This window comes from Camelus dromedarius, chromosome 17 (assembly GCF_036321535.1).
Source record: "Camelus dromedarius isolate mCamDro1 chromosome 17, mCamDro1.pat, whole genome shotgun sequence".
NCBI lineage: Eukaryota > Metazoa > Chordata > Mammalia > Artiodactyla > Camelidae > Camelus > Camelus dromedarius.
This window is the reverse complement of record NC_087452.1, coordinates 26057992-26082477: the sequence shown is the minus strand read 5'-3', so window position 1 is coordinate 26082477 and position 24486 is coordinate 26057992. Positions and strand designations below refer to the sequence as shown.

Here is a 24486-nt window from a genome sequence, read left to right as displayed (position 1 = left end):
AACATCTTCGCAGGCTTTTGGATTCGCATGTGGGCATCTCTGGGGGACCATTACTTTGCCTGTCACAGCATTCAGTGAATTCTTGCTGTTTATTGTATGGAACAGAACTTTGGCATCAGCTTAGCTTACTTTACTGACTCCAGTCCTGGAATGGAAATTACCAAACAAAAAACTTAAAAGTTACTGAGTAGAAACTGGGAAAATCATGCACAAGCTTCTGCTGACATAGGATTCCTAGTGCACAGAATACATGACATTCCACTGAGTGGAGGCTTCAGCATTCGGATTCAGCTGGTATTTCTAGCAAACTGTTGACTTAGTATTGCTTATTTAGGCGTTTTCTGGTCATGGTAGAATGGTAATTCAACCCAAGATTTGTCATGCTATTTCTAGGAAGTCTGCTTGTTTTAACTTTAAAAAAGAATGTTTCAGTGTTTATGGGGGAACCAAGGTTGTGTGGTTTCCATGGCATATTTGGCCTCAGTGTGTCCAGAGGAGCAAAAAGCTCAGAGCCAAAAAACGTGATAACCGTATCATTCAAAAGAATCTTTCAGGCATAAATGGTAGAAACCCAACTAAAAGTGCCTTAAGCTGAAATAGGAATTGATTAGTTCATGCAACTCCAAAATCTTGAGACGGATCTGACACTGAGCGTGGCTTGATCCAGGGACTCCGCAATACCCCGAGGACTAGGAGTCTCTCCCTCATCTCTGCTCTTTGCTTTCATCCACATTGGCCTCACTCCAGGGAGAACCCTCATGCCAGGCAGGGACTTCTCAGTCCCCTGCGTCCCAGCAACTCCAGGTTTAGATTAGCCTTACAGCCAACAAACCCAGTGCAAAGAGAGTACTTCCTTCTCCAAATCCCAAGGAGATCCCCAGGGTTGAGTTTTCCTGGATTAGGTCAGGTCATGGGCCCCGCCCTGGACCATTCATAATGCAATGCTTGCCCAGGCTGAGGTCAGGGCCACCCTGGAGCCCAGCAGCTGAAGGCAGCATCAGCCTCAACCCAAATGCATGGATGGAGAATAGGAGAATTGGAGAATCAAGCTGATCCTTCCAGAGAAAGGTACAGTGGGTACACGTATACACAAATGACCAGTGTGCACTCTCAGGTGAGGTTTCACTGTCACTCTGGAGCATGGAGCTTCTTACGCATGTCGTCTGTCTCATTTGGGCACCAGGCATCCCCTGCTGAATGCCAGGTGGGTCCACCCCAAAGTGTATAGATGCAGGGATACGTGACACAGAGGCACCAGTGGATTTGAAATAAACTTTGTTAATTTTGTACAGACAGCCAAAGGATTCCCTGAGAAGGGCTCAGGTTCTGTTCAGAGTAAGGCAAGCAGCCGAGGGAGGAGGGATCAGGTGGCTTCAGGTTCTTACAGTGTTTGGAGGTTGGGACTGGGGCGAGGGTCCCCCGTAAGCCTGAGGTTTCAGTGGCTTGACCTTCCCTGTGAGGGTCAAAGGAGGGAGAGCTCGAGCTTCTCCCTGGACCTGCCCAGATGTGGGGGAAGTCATAACAAGGAAGGACGGGGCTTTATCATAAGGAATCAGCAGTCCAACCTCAGAAACAGACTTAGAGTTTTGATCGTAGTTTCTTACTCTACTTTGAGGAGAAAGCTCATAGAAATCAAGGGTTCAAAATCCTGCCTACCCCAAACAAGCCTTGCATCCCAGCACTTGTTTCTGATCAGTATTAAAACCAGACAGTGTGGAAATCTCCAGGCTGCCTCCTGTTAGCAGGTCTTATGATACGTACAGGAAACAGACATGCTTTTTTGCACATGTGGGTTTCAATTAATAAGCAGCAATGTGTCTTTTCTCAGAGGAAACAGATTATCATGGAGGTAAAACAGTAGATATGGTTGAGCTTGGGTGGCTCTAAGGTAGGCAGGCTGCTAGATTTGACGTTGATACAAAGACAAGCATGATGTTCCTGTCTACAAGGAGCAGGTGAAGCAGTGCATGACATGAGTCATATGGGTTGAAAGGTAAATGGGTCCTCAAGGTTCTATACGAGGAGGTGGCTACAGACGGTATTTCTGACAGAGCGGACATGTGGCTACCAGGGCGTGCTTTAACAAGGTGATGTTTGACATGGTCCTTGAAAAACTAAAAGCGTGCTTATGGTCTGAGGCTTGGATGTGTTTAGAAAGGACAGGTGAGGAATCAGCATAATATCCACCCTGTGACCGTGCAGAAGAAGGGAGTGCTGGACTCCACAGCGTGGCGGAGTCTCACAGGTGTCACACGGAGTAAAAGAAGCCTGATGCAGAAACGGTCACACCGTGTGATTCGGCCCATCTGAACTTCAGGGACAGGCACAAGTCATCTGTGAGGATACACATCAGACCAGTGATTTCCTCAGGGTGGATGGAGGCGGGTCCTGACCGGGAGGGGCACGAGGGAGCCTGCAGTGGGCGGGCAGGGGGCTGTCAGGCTTCTCCTCTTGGCTTGAGGGGTGGGTACCTGGGTAAACGTTCATAAACGGAACATTTCCGATTTGTCACTTTACTGTACGTGCATTTTACCTAATGAGAAGGAAAAGGGCAGAGAGGGAGAGCATACTGGTAAAAATCCCACATGTGTGCATGTGGAGACTGAATAATGGCCCCTGAAGGACGTCTGCCTCCTTAGCCCCGGACCCTGTACACATACGACGTCACTTGGTGAGAGAGACTTGACAGATGGTGATTAAACTGAGGGTTTGAAGTGGACCCAGGTAATCCTGGATTGTCTAGGTGGGCAGATGTAACCACAGAGAGTTTTACAAGAGAAAGAGTCAGAGGCAGCAGGAGGAGATGGGAGGACAGCGGTAGAGGTTGGAGGGATGTTCTGTGAAGATGCAGGAAGGGGCCACGAGGCCAGGAATACAGGCAGCTTCTAGAAGCTGGAGAAAAACAAGGAAACAGATTCTCCCCTAGAACCTCCAGAAGAAATGCTGGCCCATCGACACCCTGATGTTAGCCCAGGGAAACTGGTATCGGACTTTGGACTCCCAGAACTGTAGGATAATAAATTCGTGTTGTCTAAGACACCAAGCTTGTGATCACTGGTTGCAGACAGCATCACTAGGGAACTTCTACCGTGCATATCATTTGCCAAGGACAGAATTACACCCTTACGCGCTGCCTGATCTCAGTTCATCTTCACAACTGCCCTTTGACCGAGGCTGACACCTTACCTATGCTCGTTCTGTAAAGCAGGAAAGTGAGGCTCAGACAGGTCATGTGCTTTCTCCAAACCACTGAAGTGGAGAAGCCGTGATGTGGGCCCAGACACCCGAGCTCCAGGTCACCATCACTCAGCTTTGCCCCTGCCGGGCAGAAGGGGCAGCAGGAGCAGATCTGCAGAGGCCATGGTCTGGAGGAGACCAGAGAGCCCGCTGTGCCTGGGAGCTGCCCACGCTCACCTTCTGGTTGGCGTGTTCCTCCTGCAGAGCTCACAGCCCGGCCCCCAGGGTCCGTGGCAGCGAGGAAGCGGTGGGGACTGTGAGGTTGCTCTGATAGCTTTGCAGACAGGATACTTGCCTCGGTGCCTCGGCAAGCAGTTGAAATATTTCACTTGTGCCCATTGGGCACCGCATTTCATGGACATATGTTAACTAAGTTCATTAAAAAAGTAAGTCTCCCTGGTTGTCCTGAATTGAGCTGTCGCCAACAGCTGGGTGCATGTGCACACATGTGTTTGGTTGTGTTAGTGAGCGAATTACACCAAGCTGTTGGCTCTTTCTCGCCAGATCTCTGGGACTCTAGCAGACCCATCCTTATTTACCAAGTGAGTAATCAGAAGATAGTACAACCAGCCTGTACAGAGAATTCCAGCAACTAATGTAAGAGCCAAACCTGTGACACTGGTTCCCTAAGCTCCACATTTATCTCTACTGAGAATGGGACAGTCTTGCCCAGCTCCCAGTAGGCACTGCATGTATTTCTCTGTGCCTTTTGGGTGAGTCTCCTGCATCACACAGAATGGCTCTGTCATTGACTTTTTATTTGCCCAGAGCAGCACACTGGTTAGAACTAAGGGCTTTAGAGACGATCAGAACACCAGCTCCACCTCCTCCAAGCTGGGTAACCATGGCAGGTTGCTTCTATTTTTACTGAGTATGTGAAAGAGAATGTTTTTATTCCTCCAAATCCAAAAAGGATGTTAGCCCTTTCAACAACCTCAGAGATCCTGTGGTCCCATTTCCACTTTTTGTAAGTGGGGTAATTTGGTCAAGAACAGAGGGAAGTAGGAAAATGACCAAGAGAGAAGTGAATGGCCATTCCAACGTGTGGGCGGCTGTCCGTGCAAGATTGACTAACCTTGAAAAAAAGTCTCCCCGTGAGAAGCATTTCCAGTAGACGATTATGATCTATGGTATGGTAATCATTTGGACAACTATGGTTATTAGTCTTATTTGTAGACACAGTGTTCAATTATGCAGAGCACTGTAGTGCAACAGTCCCTTGGAAATTTCTCAGCCATCAGTGCAGAGACTGTTTTAAATGAATATATTCAGCAGCGCCTTCCTCAGACCTACTTACTTATCATGCACAGGAGACCAAGTACCCACGGAAAAGCAGCTCACTGCAGGGGGAGGCATGGGAGCTTTAAAACAGTTCTTAATGCACAGTAGCCAAATAATTTTTGAAAAAAAAATAGTCTTACCTTCTTGCCTTCAGGGCTGTCCAGAAGGCTGTAATCAAACCTCCAAGTAAGCGGAGGTTCGTTTCCTGACCTTGTTCTAGGCAACATCCCTACACAGAAAAATCGACACCTCCTTGTCTGTGGAGCCCTCCTGGTGCTCGCAAGCTGGTTTTATGTATTTATTTGCCATGTGAAGGGAAACAGGCTTAAAATAAACAGTTCTAAAAAGACCACAGCACATCACACATACGCACCCAATTCAGTCACTGCATCCCGTGGAAACTCTTCTGAACATCTCAGAGCTCAAAACTGCCACGTCAGGTTTCAAGTGTCTGTCAGAGTCACTGCTCTCGCCACTGGAGCAATAAACTACGTTTTCCAAAATCCTCCTTTTCCTAGCTGAGCTGTCCCACGTCTCTGCCACAGACCGCACATCAGCCCCGCTCCTGGCCAGGTCCTGTTGAAGACGCCCGTTCCTTGTTTTTCCATTGTAGTCGCTGCAGCCACCAGCACTTGTTGGAAAGATCCTGGTTAGAGATCCTGGTATCACTGTCTATCAGCGTTTTACTGCCTTTGTGAAAAAACAAACAAACAAACAAACAATACTGTATTTAAGGTATCTAAGTTCTCTCCAAACATATACTTTGAAAACATGTAAATAAAATGAACAAAAGTTGAAGAAAGATGGAGGAGCCAGCCAGAACCCCTGTACAAAGTCTTGAACAAAACCTCTGCCCATTGGTGGCCTGCCAGAGCTTAGGGAGGTTTGACCACAGGGAAACCTGAACAGTACATCCTACTTAGGACTTGGGGGATCTTTTTCAAGCTGGCTTCCACAAAACTGGCCCAAGTGGTGCAAAGGGGTAGGGGAGGGGTGGGGGCGTGACCTCTCAGTTGGACAGAATGCACTCCATTGGCGGGTAGGGCTCGAGGGGCAGCAGTCCAGAAGGCGAAGCTCTCGATTTGGCCTTGTGTCCTGGAGTGAAGGGTTTTCAGATCCCTGGGCCCAGAGCCCGCAGTGATAAGCTTTCAGAACCTGTGCTCTCAGCTAAAGAAAAAGCAATGCTTCCAGAGCAGGGAAATTAAGAGGAGCCTCTTTTGCAAGTTCCTTCAAGCTTACAAAGTAGTTGGTTCAGTAAAGAGTCCCTGAATAGGACCTCTGGGGACACCTCTTCAGTAGATCTGGATATTCGCAAGGCTTGCCCTTTGGAGAAGCCCAAAAATGAATTCTAGAACCACCTTTACCGTAAAGAGCACATCTTTTTATACCTTCACATTCTCCCTCTGTCAGCCTCTTTCCTTGGTCTGCCCATTGCACTGGGGACCCTTGAGGTTTCCTTTGCAAGTAAAGAATGGTTGATCGGATATCTCCCACTGCCCGGGGGCTTGTCTGCTTAATGGATATCCTACTGAGTGTGGGTGCAGTCCTGGGGAAAAGGCATGGGGATACTTGTTTTTCAGTTCCGCCAGGCACTTGCTGTGTCCTGCAGGAGGAGTCACTTGCTCAGAGTCTGAGTCCCGCTTTGTGTGTGACGGCAGCAGTGGGGGAGTGAGGGTGCTGCACTGCCACGGGATTGTGAGGTCTTCACTTCGTCATTGATCCAGTCAGCAGATTCTTATTCACCGTTTACTGTGTTTCCCTTTGGTAAGTGCTGTGGATGCAGCACAGATAAAAGAGTCAGTCCATTGTCCTCACGAAGCTTGCCTTCTAGTGAGGGAGATGGAGGAAACAAATCAACAGGATGCTTGCTGAGCATGACAAGAGGGAGGGATGAAATGAACAAGAGGCTGATGCGACGCGTTCTGCGGAGGAGCACCCCCCACCCCAGACTGTGGGCAGAGGAGGCGGTGTTTTAGCTGAGGATTTGAATCTCGAGGGGAGAACCACCTACAACAGGAGTCAGGAGAAGGGCGTTCCAGGCAGAGGAAAACTGCAGATGTCAAGGCACTGTGGCAGGAGAGAACTTGGTATATCCGAGATTGTGAAAAGGGAAAGCCAGCTTGGGGAGGAATGGGAAGGGCAATGTCAGAGAAACAGGTGGGGCGGGACCCGAGAGAGGCTTGTGGGCCAGGGACCAGCGTTCGGCTCCTATTCTGTGTACAGTAGGGACCATGATCAGGTTTCAGGTAGGAAGTGATGGGCTCCTGGCTGACTTTTAGTGAGAATCTGGCTCGTGTGTGGAGAATAAATGAGAAGGAGATTAGAAGCTGGGAGAAGGGGATGGGAAGCTGTCACCAAAATCATTCCAGAGGTGTGATGGTGGTTTGGCCCAGGGTGGTGGTGGAGGAGTAAGAATGGAGTGACGGCTGGAAAGACGGAGGGGGAAGCTGAAAGGAGGTGATGGATTTGGGTGGGAGGGGTCCCCAGAGGGTAGCACAGGAGGTGCTCAGTCAGGGTTTGATCTGAAGGGAACCATATTTGGAGTTTTAGGCTCAGATTCAGTCTTTGCCTCTTACGTACCTTTGGGCTGTAGAGGAGGAAAAATAATTTTCCCTCTCTTCTTACAGTTTGTGGGTAGAGACCTTTCTGTAATAAAAAACAGATTAACATGAGGAAAAAATGGAATTACGTGTGTGCACGTGACCCCCACAAAGACATGAGACTCAAAGGCAGCCAGACGCACAAGGCTCATATGCCATCCTGAGCAAGGGACGGGGTAGGGGCCTGGGGCTTCAAAGGGGGGAGGAAGGTGAGGAGAGATGTTTGGAAAACAAAGGTCGCCCTGCCCAGCAGATAAGTCTCTCAGGTTAAAAAGTGATCTCTGGTAATAGCTCTCTTCCTGGTATAGTCCCCTGGTCTAAATTCTTTTAGGCAGTTAAGGGGGAGGTGGAAAGCTTTTCCTGAGTCTGCTGGGTGTTTATTGCCTTCAGCTCCACGTGCCAGCATGACATATTTTGGGGTGGCACCTTCTGCTACCTTTCAGGGCAAATCCTCTAACCTCTCAGCCAGGGGGTGGCAGGTCTGCAAGTCCTTTGTAAGCAGCCAGCCACCCAGATGCAGGGGTCATGATGAGGCGAGACATTTCTGGGAATGTCCGTGCCCGTACTGGTTTTACCACGGGCTCTTAGTGGTCACTGACCAGGGCTCCAGTGCAGGTGACTGGGAGAACTTTGCATTTTATTTCCACTTCTACCCTGATTTTGAGCTTAACTCCCTTTGGGCCTTTCCTACCACAGGAAAGCAGATAACTCTCCTTGACCTTCCGTTATTGACTTTGGGTGAATTTGTCCAGAACCTTGTCAATTCAGATGCTCATTTTGCTGATGGACGAGAGACTTTTGGGAACCAGGCTACTGTCACAGACCCATCTCAGGGAAATCAAAGAGCAGCCCCGGGGCTTTGGGGGTGGGGAGGGGGGTGGGTTATTCATCGTGGAGAGCATTTGCGTATGTGGCTAATTATATGCTTTATTATGGATGCTAATTTGTGCTGGAAGCTGGTACAGTGCATGTTAGCATTTAGCTCCAGTTAATGAATGAAGTTGAGTTAAGCCTTCAATATATCACTGAGCTCACTGGCTAGAATACCTTAGGGTGGGAAACTGATGGTGTTGAGGAGAACACATTCACATAATGAGTTTCTTCCTTGTAACTCTGGGCTGTCTCTCATGCTGCACGGTGCCTGCACTACGTTTACTTTAACGGGAGGTAATTTTCAGTGGGAGAAAACCCTGGGCTGTGCTAAGAGATAAGTATCAGATTGTTGTTATTACTTGTCAGCATAATCACAGAGGGCCCCTGGGTGGACACCATTGAAGCCAACTGGAGCCCTGTGGTTTCTTTTCAAGACAGTCTTCAGGCTGTAAGAAGAAGAAAAGGAAGCTGGCATAAAAATGCATTCAGCATGTCTCATTCAGCTCCTCCCTCAGTTTAATCATCATTGATAACTTTCAAATACAGAGGATAAACAAACTTACTTTTGACCTTTGCAGTAAAGAAAATCAATCTATATTTGCTCTGCTCTCATTGGCGTCAGGAGGAGTTATGCATGCGAGTCCTTGACACATCAGTGAGATAACAGACTCCTGGATGAGCCATTTAATTTTTTTACAGCCATTTTTTTTATGTTGGGCTGGTGGGGGGTGGGATGGGACAGTGTCCTGTGTAAAGAACAACTCAGATTGACCTTGATTCCTAGAGCCCAGCTCCAGGAAGTGGGTGCCTGGGAGGGTCTGGCAAAGAAGGGGTTGGGTTGCTCTGATGGGGCAGCTACCAGAGCCCCACACCTTCCAGAAAGGCTGGTTTGATGGCTTGCGTGAGTCCTCACCCTTTATGCCCCCAACCAGGGCTGCAGTCATGCCCCTTTGTCCTCTAACCGGCCCTGGCACATGCTCCTGCTGCACTGGGATGTCCCATTGTCTTGTGGGGCAAGAAAGAGGCTGTTTCCTTAGGTGCCTGCTAAGTACCAACCACTGTGCTCGCTGCTGGAATGCAGTGTCTCACCCTTGCCTCACTGAAGCCTCACCCAGGCCAGTGCTCCCGGGATCCTCAAGTCTCAGATGAGAACAGCTGGAGAGCACACAGCTGCCAGGGGAAGTGATGCTTAAGCCAGACTGAATCCCAGGGTCGATGTTCTAAATGCAGGTTGGCAGAGCTTTTCTTTTAAGGGCCTGTCGTGCCTGTGTTTGGCTCTGTGGGCCATAAGTTCTTTGTCACAGCTCACTTCTGTCATTGTGGAGGGAATGCATTGCCAGTATAGAAATGACAGGTCTGGTCATATTGTGTTAATTTTTTTTTTTTTTCACAAAAAGGTGGGTAGCCAGATTCAGCCAGTGAGCCGCAGTTTGCTGACCCTGTCCCTAAAAGCTCACTCCTTTTGACTCCTCCAGGCCCTCTGATGACAGTCTCAGGCTTTGGAGTCCCCTGGGGCCAGGCTCACACCCAGCCTCTGCCACTTACTTGCTCTGTTATGTTGGAGAAATCACTCCACCTCTGCGAGCTAGGTTCTCCTCATCTGTTCGGTGGGCTGAAGGAAACCTAAGAGGGTAGTTGTAAAGATCAAACGAGAGAACGGATGGGAAGAATTGCACCCAGAGCCTGGCCCGGGGACAGCGCTGGGCTGTGGCCTCAGGAACCCTTAGGTCAGCTCTTCTGACGTGGCTCCTGACTCTCGGGTGAAGGAGTCAAGCCTGGCCTGCCGTCTGTAGCAGTTATGCAGCGTCAGACACGGCAGGGAAGGCTCTGGGTCCATGGACCAGCTTTCAATCCTGTTCTGTCTCCAAAAGAGCACGGTGGCATGTAGCAACAAAAGTCAGACGCCTACAATGGGAATTCAGGCCTCTAAGATCCCAGGGAACGTAGGGTCCAATATTAAAGCACAAAGGAGGAAAGTGAGACATTGTAAGAAAGCTTTTTAGAGAGGGTGAGAGATACAAGGAGCACTGTTTCACACTTGTAAGGAGAGCCCTGCTGGATTCCCCGCTCTCATCTGCAGTAAAAAGCTACAGGGCATCTGGTTCCATTGACTCACTTCCTTTTGTCGCCATGGCCTCTGGCATGAAAACTCAAACCAGTGAGACACTTCAGAATTGGCTTCTGTGGGGACTTTTCTGTCAGTCAGCTGCGGATCCTGGAAACATCAAGACGGTGACATGACACATTTCTGTTTTCATTTCTTTCCTTCTGATACGAGCATTCTAGAGGAAGCACAGTCATCACCAGATACTCACGGCTCCCTGGGGGCAGAACCCTGGACAATTAAACCACAGAATTAGATCCAGAGAATGGTAGTGGTGGTGGGAATGCAGGCTGGGGTCCTGGCCCTCAGGGTAAGTGGGGTTGAGTCATTTTATTTATCAGTAGTGTCATACACATTGGTCTGGTTATTCCTTTATCTGTTTTAATTACTTATTCCTTTCTCTCCTCTCACCTGCTTAGTAGCTGTTTAAGTGCATTTATTAACTCCCATAACAGGGTGGTTTTTAGCACCTGAAAAGCTCAGGAGATACACATGGCACCCCTCTCTCTGGGTACTTCAGCGAGGAGCTCCAGCAGAGGACATGGGGCAGGGTCTGTCCTGGGAAGGCCCCACGGGGTTACAGGGGCGTGTTACCCAACCCTCTTGCTGGATTTATTTCTCTGGCTCCCTGTTCCCCCTTCCTTCTCTCTTCCTTTCTCCTTCTTTAGATGGATATGAAAATTTAGAGATTTTTCCCCCCTTTGGATTTGGGCCATCACTTTTCTTCCACAGCAGATTCTGGTAAAACACAGAAGTGCCCATTTGTTTCTTCCTGCTTATTCATTCTTGCAACAAAATAACAGGAGAACGGAGGCAGGCGCTATCAAAGGCATTTCTGTTCAAAGGAGAAACTCCTCCATGATCACTATTACCGTTGGAAGTTTCGTCGGCTCCTTTGACAGTGTAATCATTTTTCTCGCCTTGATTATTTTGCCTTGTTTCCCCGAGGCACCTGAACCCGAGATAACTTTTCTCCTTTTCAAGATGCGCCTGTTGCAGGGAAAGCCGCCGAGAAGCCTCATTTGGGCTGACGGGGCTCCGCCGGGCGCCCCCCAGCTGGGGCTGTCGTGTGCCAGGGGCGGCAGGGGATTCTCAGGGGCCAGTGGACAAAGCATCCCAAACCCATCAGATCACCAGGTGAGAAGTTCCTCTCTGTCCACTGTCTTTCAGTCCTCAAGGGGCAGGACTCCGGCTGCCTGTGTGTCTTAACACCTCACTAACACGTCCTAGCGTCCCTTTCTGATGAAGTGAGAAGCCAGGCCTCCGAGGCAGGGCTCTCAGCAGCTGGTTGTTGGAATTCCGTAACTTTATATTCATCCTTCTGGGTAGCTTCTATTTATGGCGAGGGCACTGGTTGTCCGTTTGCTGCAGTGATTTTAAGTTTCCTTATACACATGTAACAATGAGAAGTGAGTAAAAGGAAGTAATACCTAGGTATTACGTAGATAAGGCAAACATGGTGAAGGCTGGGGAGGCTGCAGAGGATTGAAGTTAGGGGAGACTGCACTTGGTGCAGTATTGTCCCTTCCCTCTTTATTTTCAAGGTGGAGCCACTGTCTCTTGAAGCCAGTTGGCTCCATGCATCCATTGGTGAGTCTTGACAAATATGCAAAGCCCAGCTCTCCAGTGGGATGAAGAGATGGTGCTGGGGAATATTTTCGCATTAGTTGTGAATGAAATAGCCCCACCAGGCTCTTTCCCTGGGATATCAGGTCAGGGCAGTGGGGAGATGGGACTTCAGAGTTTGGTCAACTCAGGTTTGCTTCTCAGCCAGGAAAAGTGTCATCATAGATTCTGGATTCACACCACCTGGGTTCATATCCGAGCTCTGGCACTTATTAATTGGGTAACCACAGGCAAGTTACACATCCTTGTGCTGCAGTTTTCTTATCTGTACAATGGGATAATAGTAGAAGTTACCGATAGGGTTGTTGGGGAGATTGATTGAGTGAAAAATAGAGCATACCTAGAAAACATGCCTAGAACATAATTTCATGGTTAAGTGCTTAGTGGTGGGTGCTCTGATCATCACCATTGTCATCTCTCCCTGTTTGTGAGTCAGACTGGTAGTACCTGCCTCTAAAAGTCAGTTGTCCGTGGTGGATACACAATGAATGCTAATCCCTTGCCAGTCCCTTCTCCGGGAAAATGCGAGACACACAGGCTGATACAAACTTCCAAAGCTACAGAGATAACACGGCTGTCGTACCTTAATTTTGAACGGTAGAGTGACCACAGTGGGGTTTTTGAGTGCGGCTGCCTTCCCAGACCCTGGGATGCCGGATATTCACTCTTGCGGGAGGCAGATGTGAATGTCACTCATTCAAAATGGCACCCTCGCCTTCTGTTGGAGTTCCCTGACCGGGCAAGCCAAGCAAATCACGCATTCGTAAGAGTCCTTTTGCGTAAGCACATCCAGCTACAGCAGGAGTGGGCTTCTTTCCCCTTAAGATAGAAACATTGATGTCTTCAGTAGCTAAGCCCAGCTTTAAACCCATGTTACTCCTCTTGACTGAAGTTAGCACCATTTTATTAAGCTGGCGGTGAGCTGCAGCTGCCCCACCTTCCCTCTGTTCATCTACTATCGATCTAAACTAATCACGTAATCAGCCAGGACAAGAAGTCTTCTGCGATGTTAAATAACTCTAAAAACCTGCTGGAGATGCTTGAGTGGCCTGATTGGATTTAACTTGAAATTCATTACCTCTAGACTAAGCTCCGTTAAATGCAGGGCCTAGAAGACAAGCTGGATTCTGCACTGAGAACAAATTCTGCTTATTTATAGAAAAAAAAAATCATCCCTTTAGGCCAGTGGTTTTCAAAGTGTGGGCCCTGACGCGCCAGTGCCAGCCTCACCTGGGACGATGTCGGGCCCTGCCCTACTCCAGACCTCCAGAATCCGAAACTCTGCAGGTGGGGCCTTGCAGTCAGTTCTGCACGCCCTCCTGGTGACACTGACGGAGGTTAAAGCTTGCGAACCAGTGCTTTAGACTGTCTCTTCAGATCATGGACTTGTTTTTGTGGGCTTACCTTCTGGTAGAGAGAAGAAAAAAGAGGAAAGGGGGAAAAAGAGGAAAAAAAAAAGGGAAGGACAGGAGAGAAAATCAGAAAGGTGGGCAAAGACACCCTCAGCCACCTGGTGGGAAGTCTGCTTACTAGAGTGTGTGATCTTGGCCCAGCAGCATGGGGCTCGTCCAGGGTCTGGGAGTAATATTCCAGAGCCTTCCTTAGAAACAGTGTGGGACAGGGAGATGTTCACCCCAGGCCAGGGAGACTGGACAGACTGCTCAGAGTGACCAGAATGCTGCCATACTGTCAGACATGTGGGAGGACGGTGGGGCATTTCCAGGGCGAATGGAGGGTCCAGGACAGAGGGCTCGCCCAGGATGGAGGGCTCGCCCAGGATGGACACACGGAGCATACTTAGTAAATGCTCTTTGACTTGATGAAGTTTGAACCTTAGTAGCGTAGATTGAGTTTCCCCAGCTACTTTTGACCTGGAGAAAGCAGGGGTGTTGACTGGTCCTGGTCTGCAGGGAAAAGCCGCAGTTAGCCATAGGGCATCTCTTGTGCCCTCTCCTCCTGCCCCCCTGAGAAAGAGCTTGGCTTGGAGGCAAAGCCCCAGCGTCAGTACGTGGATTCACGTTCTTACCAATGTGGGACCTTAAGCAAGTCAGACTTCTAAACTCCAGGCTCCTCCTCTGCAGAAGGAGGGTAATAGTTACTTCCAGACCTTTTTGCTCAGCATCGAAGCACTGGCTCCTGTACAGACAATACTGGGCACACGAGAGGTGTTGAATAAGTGTTAAATAAAAGAAAAGGGAAGGGAGGGAGGAAAGAATGAAGATTGTTTGATTTTTGTGAGGCTTATATGAAATAATTCTTTGAAAATGCCTGCGTGGCTCTTGGTACAAAGATGTACTGTAAGTGGTGTCTGTCAGGAGGAGGAGGAGGAAGAAAAACAGACTTAGGAAAGTCCTCTGGGTGCCAAGAATTGGGCGTATGTTCTTACTGAGAATCTAGCCCTGCTCCTCCCATTGCCTTGCCTTCTGCAACCCACAGGCACTCCGCTTTCCAGCTATCCTCAGGGGCCACAGCACTTTTGGCGCTGAGTCCATAGCCTCCAAGTCTAATGCACAGTAGGTGATCACAGTGACTCGAGAACTGAAATGAACAGCAAGCGTGTGGCCATGCTTGAGGGTTGGTGGTGGTGGCTGTTCCAGTGGGACTGATGTATTTTCAATCCCTTTAACTGAGTAATTACAGGTTAATTGTTTTACCTTCTTTTTTCTCTAGACTAGGTAATCATTAACCTTTTGGTTAACACATTTGCCTCACAGACATAATAAGCATTTTTGGCAACACCTTTCCCGTGTGTTATTAAGTTGCAGAAATGCCGTTAGTTGCCTTCATTTATGTGATTAAAGGGATGCTCTCCTCTTGAGAAGGTGTGGGGGTTCCCTGCCTTTCCTTACCTGTGCCTCCCCCTCTCCCTGTGAACATCACTGCAACGGACCAACCGGTCAACTCAACGGACAGCTCAGGAGAGAAACTGAAAATGGTGTTTATCATATTTGCTGAAAGTCCTTGGTTAGTAATTCTTCTCCAAAGAGTATAGTTTTTGGGAATCGGACCTGATTTGATCCCAAATCCCCTTACTAACAACTTTGTGACCTTGTGAGCAAGTTGCCTTTCGGAGCCTAAATTTGCATCTGTATTGTATAGGGACCTTGTGTGCATTAAGTAACATTTGCAAATGTATCTGTCTACAATAAATATACGCCAAAAGTTAGTTTCCTTCTTTCACCATTAAGTTGGGCAGGTATCAACAGACACAGACCATCAGGGAAAGGAGGCCCTCGCCCAGACCTTAGTTTCAAGCTTGGACACAGAGAAGAATTCGATGGGAAAGGTTTCTGTTCCAGGAAATACACAGCTCCTTCTCACCGTCTGAAAGAACTGATGGGGTGTAAGAAGTGTTATTCTGTAATTTGGGTTCAGTGTGGTGAAGACAACCATGGGGGAAAGGTCCTTTCAAGCTCCTTGCCAAAGACAGAGTATCATTCGCTTCCACTGTTTGGGTTTTGATTGCAAGTGGAACAACAGAGCCTGAAAAGTGAGTCCTCAAAGATCATCAGCAGACCCCTTCCTGGGGAATGCTGTCAACGCACAGAGTAGCTGCTGAGCTGTTCTGTGTGACAAGCTCAGGGCTGGAAGTGCCCCCCTCCCCAAGTACAGTCGTCCACTGTTTAGCGTAAAACTAGCAGCCCTCCAGCTCTTGAGCAACACAGCAACACCCTAGTGGTATTTGGGCCCAAGAAGAAATCAGAGAGGGAAAAGGCGGCTTCTGCTCGGGACGCTGTTCTGACCTAAGCACTGTTTCCCATTGCTTTTTGTATCATTTCCATGCAGACCAGACCCACCTTAGCAAATGGAGTAATAGTAGTGTTTGTACTTTATTTGGACCAGTAGGCTTTTTTAGTTCTCGGCTTTGTAACATCTCTTAAAAGGCACAATAAACAGTCCCTGTTGGGTTACCATGCCTTCCAGCCAAGCCTGGGCTCCTGGGGCTGCCCTTCTGCCCCCACAGCCTCCAAGCCGTGGCGGAGTGACAGGAAGACACGGAGGTGAGGGAGTCCATGGGAGGGCAGGTGGAAATGAGGCTCCTGTGGGTGTGAACTGCAAAATGGAAAACAAAATTGCAGGTAGGCCTGTCCTCTGACTCAGCTGGTTCCTCAGGGACTCAGCGCTCATTCCCTTCTTTGACTGAAAGCCAATGAGTAAAATGTGGAATTAGCCCTAAAGGCAGGGGGCAGGGCTTCTGGTGACATTTGCTATTGAAACCGAGATGGAATCAATGTTTGACATGCTGGGAATAAGAGAAGTTGGTATCTTTAGGGCTCTTCTTTGGACCACAAATCGGCCCCCCTTGAGCTGGGGGAACTCATCAGTAGTTGCCATTTTTCCTTCCTGGCATTTTACCTTCTGAACGCATCCTGTTCAGACTGTGGTGCTTTCCCCTTCAGCTAAGAAAGAAGCATCCCAGACCAGGCTTGGGAACCAGAGGCTTCTCAGTCTCAAGAAGGCATTGCTAACAACTGGCAATAAACCAGGCTTTGGCAGACATAGAAGAAGACTGGAAACAAGATGCAGTTCAGTCATACTCAGTCTCTTGGCTTATGTTGTATCAGAAACTGTCAAAGGCCAAATGCCCTAAGTAGTGGGCTCAGTGGTGCCCCCCTCAAAAGATACATGTCCATGTCAAATCCCTGGGTCCTGTAAATGTTACTTTGAAAAAGCGGCTTTGTGGGTGTAATGAAGTTAAGGATATTAAGATCTCAAGGGTATCATTTTGGATTATCTGCATGGTCCCTAAATCCAATAACAAGTGTCCTTCTTAGAGAGGCAGCGAGGAGAGACACACAGAGAGAAAGGACGGGTGTGAAGAGAGAGGCAGAGCGCAGAATGAGGCCAAGGAGCTGCAGGTGTGCCAGCAGCCACCAGCAGCTGGGAGGGGTCCCCCCCGAGCCTCGGCAGGGAGCGCGGCCTGGCCAGAGTTTGGACGTCTGGCCCCCGGCACTGTGTGAGAACACACCTCTGTGGCTGTAAGGCACTGCGTTTGTGGGGACTTGGTGTGGCAGTCACAGGGAACTGCACACCGCATGTCTGTGATGGTGCTGGGGTCAGGGAGTCGCCCGTAAGCCCAAAGAGATTCTCCAGGAGGCTTTTTGTGAAAAAGAAAAATCCTGCTTTTGGTTCTGTGTAGCAGTGCTATTGGTGTGTTTCACTTTTCTCTATAAACCCTAATCCCCTGTTTGACTAATCTCCCAGAGGAAAGGAAGAGCCCCCTTCTGTCATCCTTTCTTAAGGAAACGCACTGTTACGGGCAAGGCGCCTGCTTCCTAGACCAACGCCGAGAGCTTTTCCATTCTTTTCCTTACGTTCCTACCCCTGCAACAGCCTGGTCCGAGCTGTCCAGTCTCTGCCTTGCATGCTTATTAGTTTCCGGAAGCTAATTTTGCCGACGTAAGCTCTTCTGGCTCTGCCTCTCTGCACCCAAGGCAGGAGGAGAACACAACCCAGGGAAGACTGTCCATGTCTCGTCCTGTTACCTCCCCCACCGCGATGGAAACTCTCTAAATCTTAGCTCAGCCTTAACCAACCTTTGGTTTACAAGAAGCCCGGGTAGATCTGAGAGATCAACTTCCTCAGTTGTGCCTTTCAGAGGTCCCCAAATATCAATTTTTAAGTTAGCTGACATGCAAGATAAATATTTTAACTATCATTTTATTCCTTTCCAGGCCAAGGGACAATTTAGAAAAGGTTCTATTCTAAGTACACAGCCAAGGAAGTGTGGACGGGCTGTCGGCGCCGTTGTTTTGAAGGTGGCCTGTCAGTCACTGTGATTGAAACATAACCCCAGTGGCTTCCACAAGTGTAATAAAATGCTTTGCGGAAGGTTGTGGAACTGTAGGAGCTCATAAAGGCTGCTCAGCTTCATCTCCAGTGCCGCGGGGTCCGAGAGCACGAGGCCCATTTCCTCACGCTCTAGGATCTGTTCCAGTTCTTTCATGCCTGGAAATGACAACATAAAACCAGACATTTAGTTAGAACCAATAGCTTTTTTGAATCATGGCAGTAAACAAAATGTCAGTTTGCTTACTGCTAATCCGTTAGATCGCCATTAGCATTTTACAAGGAGCCACGGAGACTCCTGTCCTGGGCAGATGATGTGAAGCAGGTGGGTGCCAGCCCTGCTGATGCCCGTGCTCCCTGGATCCCGCATGGCCCATGGCTTCTGCCCTCAGCCCCGGCCCCCGAGGTCAGCTGCGTGGTCTCTTAAGATTCCGTTTTGTGGACACACATCTTACATACACACTGAAGCCAAGTCAGACCTTTAATTACGTAAGAACAGGTTCTCAAACACAGCCATTAGCAGAAGTACCTGGTGAGCTTGTTAAAAACACAGATTTTTGCATTCTGCCCCCCACATTCTGAACTGGCAGGCCTGGAGAGAAAGCCGGGAATCTGTGCTTGTTGACAAGCTCACCCCGTGAGTCGGAGGCGCCCCAGCCCTGGACTGGGAGGATGACTGAGCAGTGTGTAGCAGGCAGAATCAGCTTTGCTTCAAGGCCAAGTTACCTGAAGGATTTCAGCCAGGCTTACAACAAATAATTTTTACTCACAAAATAGGAAAGTGCAGGGAAGCCCTTTAATCTTATTTGGAAAAAAAAAAAAAAGATAATTCCTAGGTTGTAGAAATGCAGTTTCATAGCCCTGAAACCATCTCTTTACCCCAAGGGAGACCCTGTCAGAGCCTGGGCTTCTGGGCCTTAGTTACTGGGACCAGTACCAGTGCGGTCAGGGGCTGGGCTGGCCAGGGCGACCTGCTCGGAGGACACTGGGAAGGACAGACCATTGCAGGAAAGAGAACATTAAACAGGAGCGGACAAAAGAGAATTTTACGGGCTAGATTTCGTACAGTTTGGGGAAGACTGACAGGTCTCTGAGGAGGCGTGAGGGGCGGGTGCCGCGGGGGCTGAGGTGCAAAGACCCAGCTTCCTGCGCCAGCCCATTCAGCCCCACCGGCTGAGGACCCACCGGCACGCACTTCAGCCTCTGGTACCTGGGGTGAGTTTTTAGTGAGTCTAGTACTCCACTTTTTCTGTAAGTTCATAACAAGGTCAGAGAGCAAAGGGCAGGCAGGGCATCCCTTTGGAATTAAATCTCCCTGCTGGAATCCAGAACACAGAAGCCTTAATCACTTCTGCTTCTGCCTTCACATTATAGCTTGGGATCCACTCCCGCCCAGGTCCCTGGGTGTCTGGAAGCGAGGGGTGGAAAGTCAGGGGCATGTACAGCCCGGAGAAGGGGGTCTGTCTCATTATCTGTGTGACACTGGGGTCGGCCCCTGTTGTTCCGGACACCACCCATCTTGTGTGGACACGCGCGCCGTCTCCCGCTCATCCATCATCGCCCTTGTCCTTGAACAGTTACTGAGTCTGAGTCGGAAGCATCTGTGCAGGCTGAGAATGGATGTGCCCTTCCTCTTCTCTGCCTCAGCTGTCTGGGGCAGATTTATGTCCTAGGAGAAGTTTCCCTCGGTTTTATTTTTGGTCTTTTGCACATCACGGCCCCGGGTTATTTCCTTCACCCGCCCTTCCCGACACCAGCCCCGTCATTTCTGAATCTCCCTGGCTGCCTCCGTCCACCCCGGAGCAGGCTTTCTGTCAGTCTGCTTCCGATGCTCCTGCGGCGCACCCGCACCCAGCTGTGGCGTGCAGGCGGGCTGCCTGGCTGCTTCAGGCTCCGTCTGCAGCAGCTCCTCCTCCCCCGCCAGCTGGGAGGCTTGTGGGAAGCACAGGGCTCAGTGAGGGGGCATGTTGGGCTTCGAGGAGACTGGGTCTGAAGTCCAGCCTCATCACTCACGGGCTGTGCGTCTCCCGGTGATGGGAGCGTGCCCGGCTGGGGCATGGGGAGAACTGAGCAGGTTAATGCACGGAAAGGGCTTAGGGCAGTGCCTGGAACTCACTCGTGTGACCCTCTGCGACTGTCACGATCAGTCCTTTCTCTGCATTGCACTGTCCGTCAGGGGCTGGCAGACGACAGAGGCCCACCAGTGGCACAGCCAGTGAGTCGGTGCTTAGCTACACAGGGACTGGATCTGCCTCACTATCACGGAGGGCGCGTCTGGGCAACGTCCTCATCCTCCTGTCGTCTGGCTGGACCTCATACACTATGTGCCCTCATGTCTCCAGGTCCCTGTGATGTCACCTGTAGGCAGTGTGTTCTTAATGCTATGGGGGCTTTTGATAAATGTGTGTTTGGAAGTATGATGACGGCTCTAAGGAGGGTGCCAAGAGGTAAAGGATGGCATCCTCGAGGCGCATCCAGTCCTTGGGGAAACACTTCGTACAGGGGGAGGCAAGGCAGTAGGTAATCAGGTGCCAGGGGAGGCTTCAGGAGTTCCGGGTACAGGGGCCTGGAATGTCTGAAGTTTGACCGATCCCTCTGCCCTCGTGCTTTTCAAATATTTCTGTTTCCTAATAAACAGAGTGCAGATGAACTGAGACTGCCCTCTCCCCTCGAGGCCGTGCTGGAGGAGGGACAGAGAGTGTCCTGAAGCTCAGAGCAGGCGCTTGTTTTGCAGAGTAAGGAATGAAGGCAGAAAGGAGGCCCCATGGCTCTAGACAGTAGAAGAGATCTTTGGAGAGGGGAGCTTTGAATTCGGAAGGAAAATAGAATAGTCTGATGGAAAAAAAAATTTAAATAAGTTTTGAGTAAGATTTGCTGTGTGGGCTGTAATCCTCTCCTCCATCTCCCTGAAACCCTCAGGAAAGGCTGTGAAGTCGATGAGCAATTTGTTGTCATGATTTAGTGAGTACTGGATGAAAACACAGGGACCCAGGCATCCAACTGAGGGTATGAACTGAACCATGCTGACTTCTCCTTAAGCATGCAGGCATCGCCAGGCTCCAGGAAGTCTTTCTCCGTCAAAAAAAATGGGGCAGAGTCCTGTGTCTTCAACAGATCCAGCTGCCCTCAGCACCGCATTCAGGGCAACCTCTTTTTATTGACTGTGTCGATGAAGGAGGCTCCTCTGTCTTAACTCCATTCCTCCTGCAGTCCTAGAGGCCCAGCAGAGGACAGCCTCTTCTGTCTCTGTAGGTGAACCTGGCTGGGAGCTGACCACAGGCAGTCTAACCGGGTAGAGTGTAAAAGGAACATTGGGGACCACAGAAAGGAACTTTTGGGACCCCTGCCCCCAACTTCTGTGGTCTCAAATGTTCCTTTTACATTCGACCCAGTTAGACTGCCTGTGGTCAGCTCCCAGCCAGATTATTCTAGAGAGAGAGAGATAATGGTCTGTTTTCTTAGCTTCCTGGTTCTTTCAGGTGGTGCTTCTCACCTTGGTTGCTCCGTGGGAATCCCCTGGGGAGATCTAAACAACGCCACACCTCCACCCTACCCCCAGAGATTCTGATCCGGCCAGCCTGGAGTGTGGCCTGGGCCACTGGCAGAGAATGACTGGGCATGAAGGTGACGACCACCAAGCCCGTCTCCCTCGCGATCCTGCTCCAAAGTGTGCTCCTGATAAAATGCCCCAAAGCAATCCAGATGCCGGAGGCAGGTCTCAGGAGGTTTCAGTTGCAAACACCCAACTTCTGCTGAGGCTGTCTGTCTTCTGCCGTTTTAGCAGAGCCACGTGACAGGACAAGCACTGCCCATCAAAGGCAGTGCCTCTTGCCCACAAGGATGACTGAAATAACCTGCTTTGCATCCATCCCAGGGCTGACACAGAAATGGTTTTAAAACAAAATAACCACACTCATCCACAAAACAGTCTTGAGATACTAACATAAAACTCCTCTGTAACAGCTGTTTTTCGTTGTGTGTGGTTTTTTTTTTTTTTTTTTAAGTAAGTCTTAGTTTGTAGCAGGCTCCAGACCCAGGCAGACAGTCTTGGAAAGTCATTCTGCTCACACCAAAAACAAGTTGAGCAATTTTCTAAGGGCAGGCACCTCTGACCCCTACATTTCAGCTTTTTCTTAATAAACTGGTCTCCAAAATGGGACAACAAAAGCCGCTGTTGGCAATCTCTTACAGTATGTGGGTAAAAAAGAAGCTGGGGGAGAAATGGCAAGGATCAGAGAGCCGCTCTGGTTAGTAACGGAGGCGATGCAATTAGCCTTTCATTTAGAGGCAGGAAGGGGTTACCCCGAGCGCAGTGGTCAGAAACCAGTGATGTGAGGATGGACTCGGGAGAGCCGGGCAACTTCGCAGCACAGTTTTCTCAGTCAAAACTATTCTCTGATCACTTGTCATGCGTGATGATTAATAACACAACCTCCTCTGAGGAGGGAATGTTATTTAACTTCCGGTTAAATCGGGTCTGTTTCCCAGTCGTCTGCATTTGCCACCTTGAGAGGGGCACAGAAAGCAGCTCCGGGCACCGCATGGCCAGCCCACTCAGGAGGGGAGACGCAGACCTCTGCCCTGCGGCGAGGTTGGGGCTCACCACGTGACTGTCCTTTGTGGACTGGCCACAGACCCAGCACCGGCAGGTTTGTCTTTGAAGGGATAAATCAAACGCGAAGAGCAGCGAACGCACAAGACAGATGATGCCAGTGCTTGTAGCCGTGAGTGATGTACCGCGGCCCCGCAGGGCTTATCGCTTCTTTGATCCCATCCTGTCCGGGCAAAGGAAACTGCAGGGGCTCTGAGGCTTGGTGGTGGGAGTGAGGAGTCAGAACAGAGCCTACCCACCCCTGGGACCTCAGGCTGCTCCTTGGGCAGGTTCCTGTGTCCCACGTGAAGTCAGTAAGGCTTCCATCCTCCCTGTCTGTCCCCTGGACCTCCACTTCCCTGCATTTGTGCCTTGCAAGACTCTCCCTACAATGTTTTCTCTTTCTGATAGAGTGTATGAAGAACAGGCTTTATTTGTCTCTAAATCTTCAGCTGATATTACTTTTCCCTGAGACTTAGTCGAAATGAAAAAGGATTACTTTATATTTACTTGTGTCTTTCATGAGAGAAACTGATTTTGAGAAAAGAAAGCCCCTCCAGTGTGCAACGCTTTCCCTGCCTTCGGACCCTCCGAGGGGCAAGGGAAGGGCTAAGAGGCCCGCGTGCTTTGTCATTTACTTAGTCTGACAGCTGCTGCTTAGCGTGCTTCTGAGGGTGACCTTCCTCCAGCATACTCCTTCCCTCTAGTTGTGTGCGCCTGTTATAATAGAATTTTAGAGCCAGGCATGGAGCAGGCTACCTTTGATAATTAATGGCTCTGAGAGTTTGCTGAGTGTGTTATTTAATTAAGGGCACTTGTGTCTGGAGTGTGTGCAACCCTGTGGTTGAATAAAAGGTGTATTTGCTGAGGGATTACAGACAAATACTCAAGCATCGTCATGTTGAGAGTTTGTCGGGGTTCAGCAGATGGAAAAACTCGATGGTTATTATATTTTTTTTCCCTTTCTGCCATTTAAAAGGTACTGAGGTTGACAGAAGGCTGTTTCTTTTGCCTTGTGCGCGAGCTGAGATTATGATATCAAATGTCCTCAGGCTAACGGGTAAAGTCTACTACTTGAAGCGGAGCCTCTCATCCAAAACAAAGAGATTACACTTTTAGTGCTATATTTTAATGCTGTGAAATCGGTGGTCAAATAAGTTGGAGTTTACTTCAATTACTCACAAATAGGGGAACCTGAATTATGGTCAAGTTTTATGTGGCACCAAAAGATCAAAGATTGAAAACTGGCAAGAAAACACAGCTGAAGGCTGTGGGGAATAGAGGCTGTCTCGCAGCACCCTGCTCTTCCAGAGTTTCCAGTGCTGAGAATGAAGTGCCGGCTGTGAAAAGACCAGCCGCACAGAGGCATCAGCTGTCCGCACAGCGGGATCTCCACGGCTCCATCTCTCCGTGTGTTCGGATACAGACTGTAAATACGGAAGGTCCGGTTTTCAGCCTCTCCGGTCACTGTGTGTGCCGGGACAAGTTCTGTCCACTCTCTAGCCCACAGTTTCCTCTTTTGTAGAGCAAAAGGTTGAATTATATACTGTTTAAACTCCCTTCCAGCCCAAAGGTGCCCAGGAGGGAGATGGAAGCTGACTGTGCCGCTGATAGGAGAGATAGCTGATAGCCCACTGTGGGGACCGATCGGTATTTTGTCCGGAAGGGACCCCTGAGCATCTGCAGAGCCATATAAACATGCCCTGCAGGTGGGCCAGAAGGCTCACGGAGCCACCAAAGCTCAGACTGATGGTCCGAGGGTCAAGGTCTCCCACTGGAGACCTCCCCACTCACGGCAGACAGTGGGAACAGAGGCTATGGCTCGAAAGGCTCAACTGGAGTGAGAAGAGAGGCCTGGAAGGCTCAGCAGTTCTCTTTTCTAGGTTAGAACGGAGAGCCATCTGTCCAGAGCATCTATTGGCCAGCTCCCGTGCTAAGGGGTGTGCAGTCTTATGTATGGAAAACTCATTTAGTTTTCACTTCAGCCCTATGGGGTAGATATCATAACCTCAGTTTACGGCTGGGAAAAGGTCACACAGTAAGTGCAGGATCAGATCCACTTAACTCTAGAGATCAGGGTTTTTTTTTTTTACAGCTGCAGTGTCCAGCATGGTAGCCACCAGCTACATGTCACTGATGAGCCCTAAAAAAGGGGACTAGTCTAAATGGAGATGTGCTGAAACTGTAAAACATCTCCTGGTTTCAAAGACTTACTCTAAACAAAGAATATAAAATATCACATTATTTTTTATATTTATGTAGCATTTTTATATTATACATTTTAATATTAAACAGATACAGAAATAGTATTTAACAGGGTAAATGTAAGATATGATTAACATTAATGTAACCTGTTCTCAATGTGGCTTCTGGGAAAATGTGAA

General features: G+C 49.3%; 1 protein-coding gene and 1 long non-coding RNA gene across 14 annotated transcripts in view; one reads left to right on the top strand and one right to left on the bottom strand.

Moving 5' to 3' along the window:
- Positions 1-24486, top strand: part of LOC105089813 (uncharacterized) — a 288482-nt gene that overhangs the window by 206270 nt on the left and 57726 nt on the right. The window lies entirely within an intron of this gene.
- Positions 17367-24486, bottom strand: part of FHIT (fragile histidine triad diadenosine triphosphatase) — a 1253474-nt gene continuing 1246354 nt past the window's right edge. For all 8 annotated transcript variants that reach the window (XM_031470657.2, XM_064496362.1, XM_010980945.3 and 5 more), the window contains one exon: positions 17367-17670. The gene's annotated coding sequence lies outside the window, so the exon portion shown is untranslated. The remainder of the gene's footprint in view (positions 17671-24486) is intronic.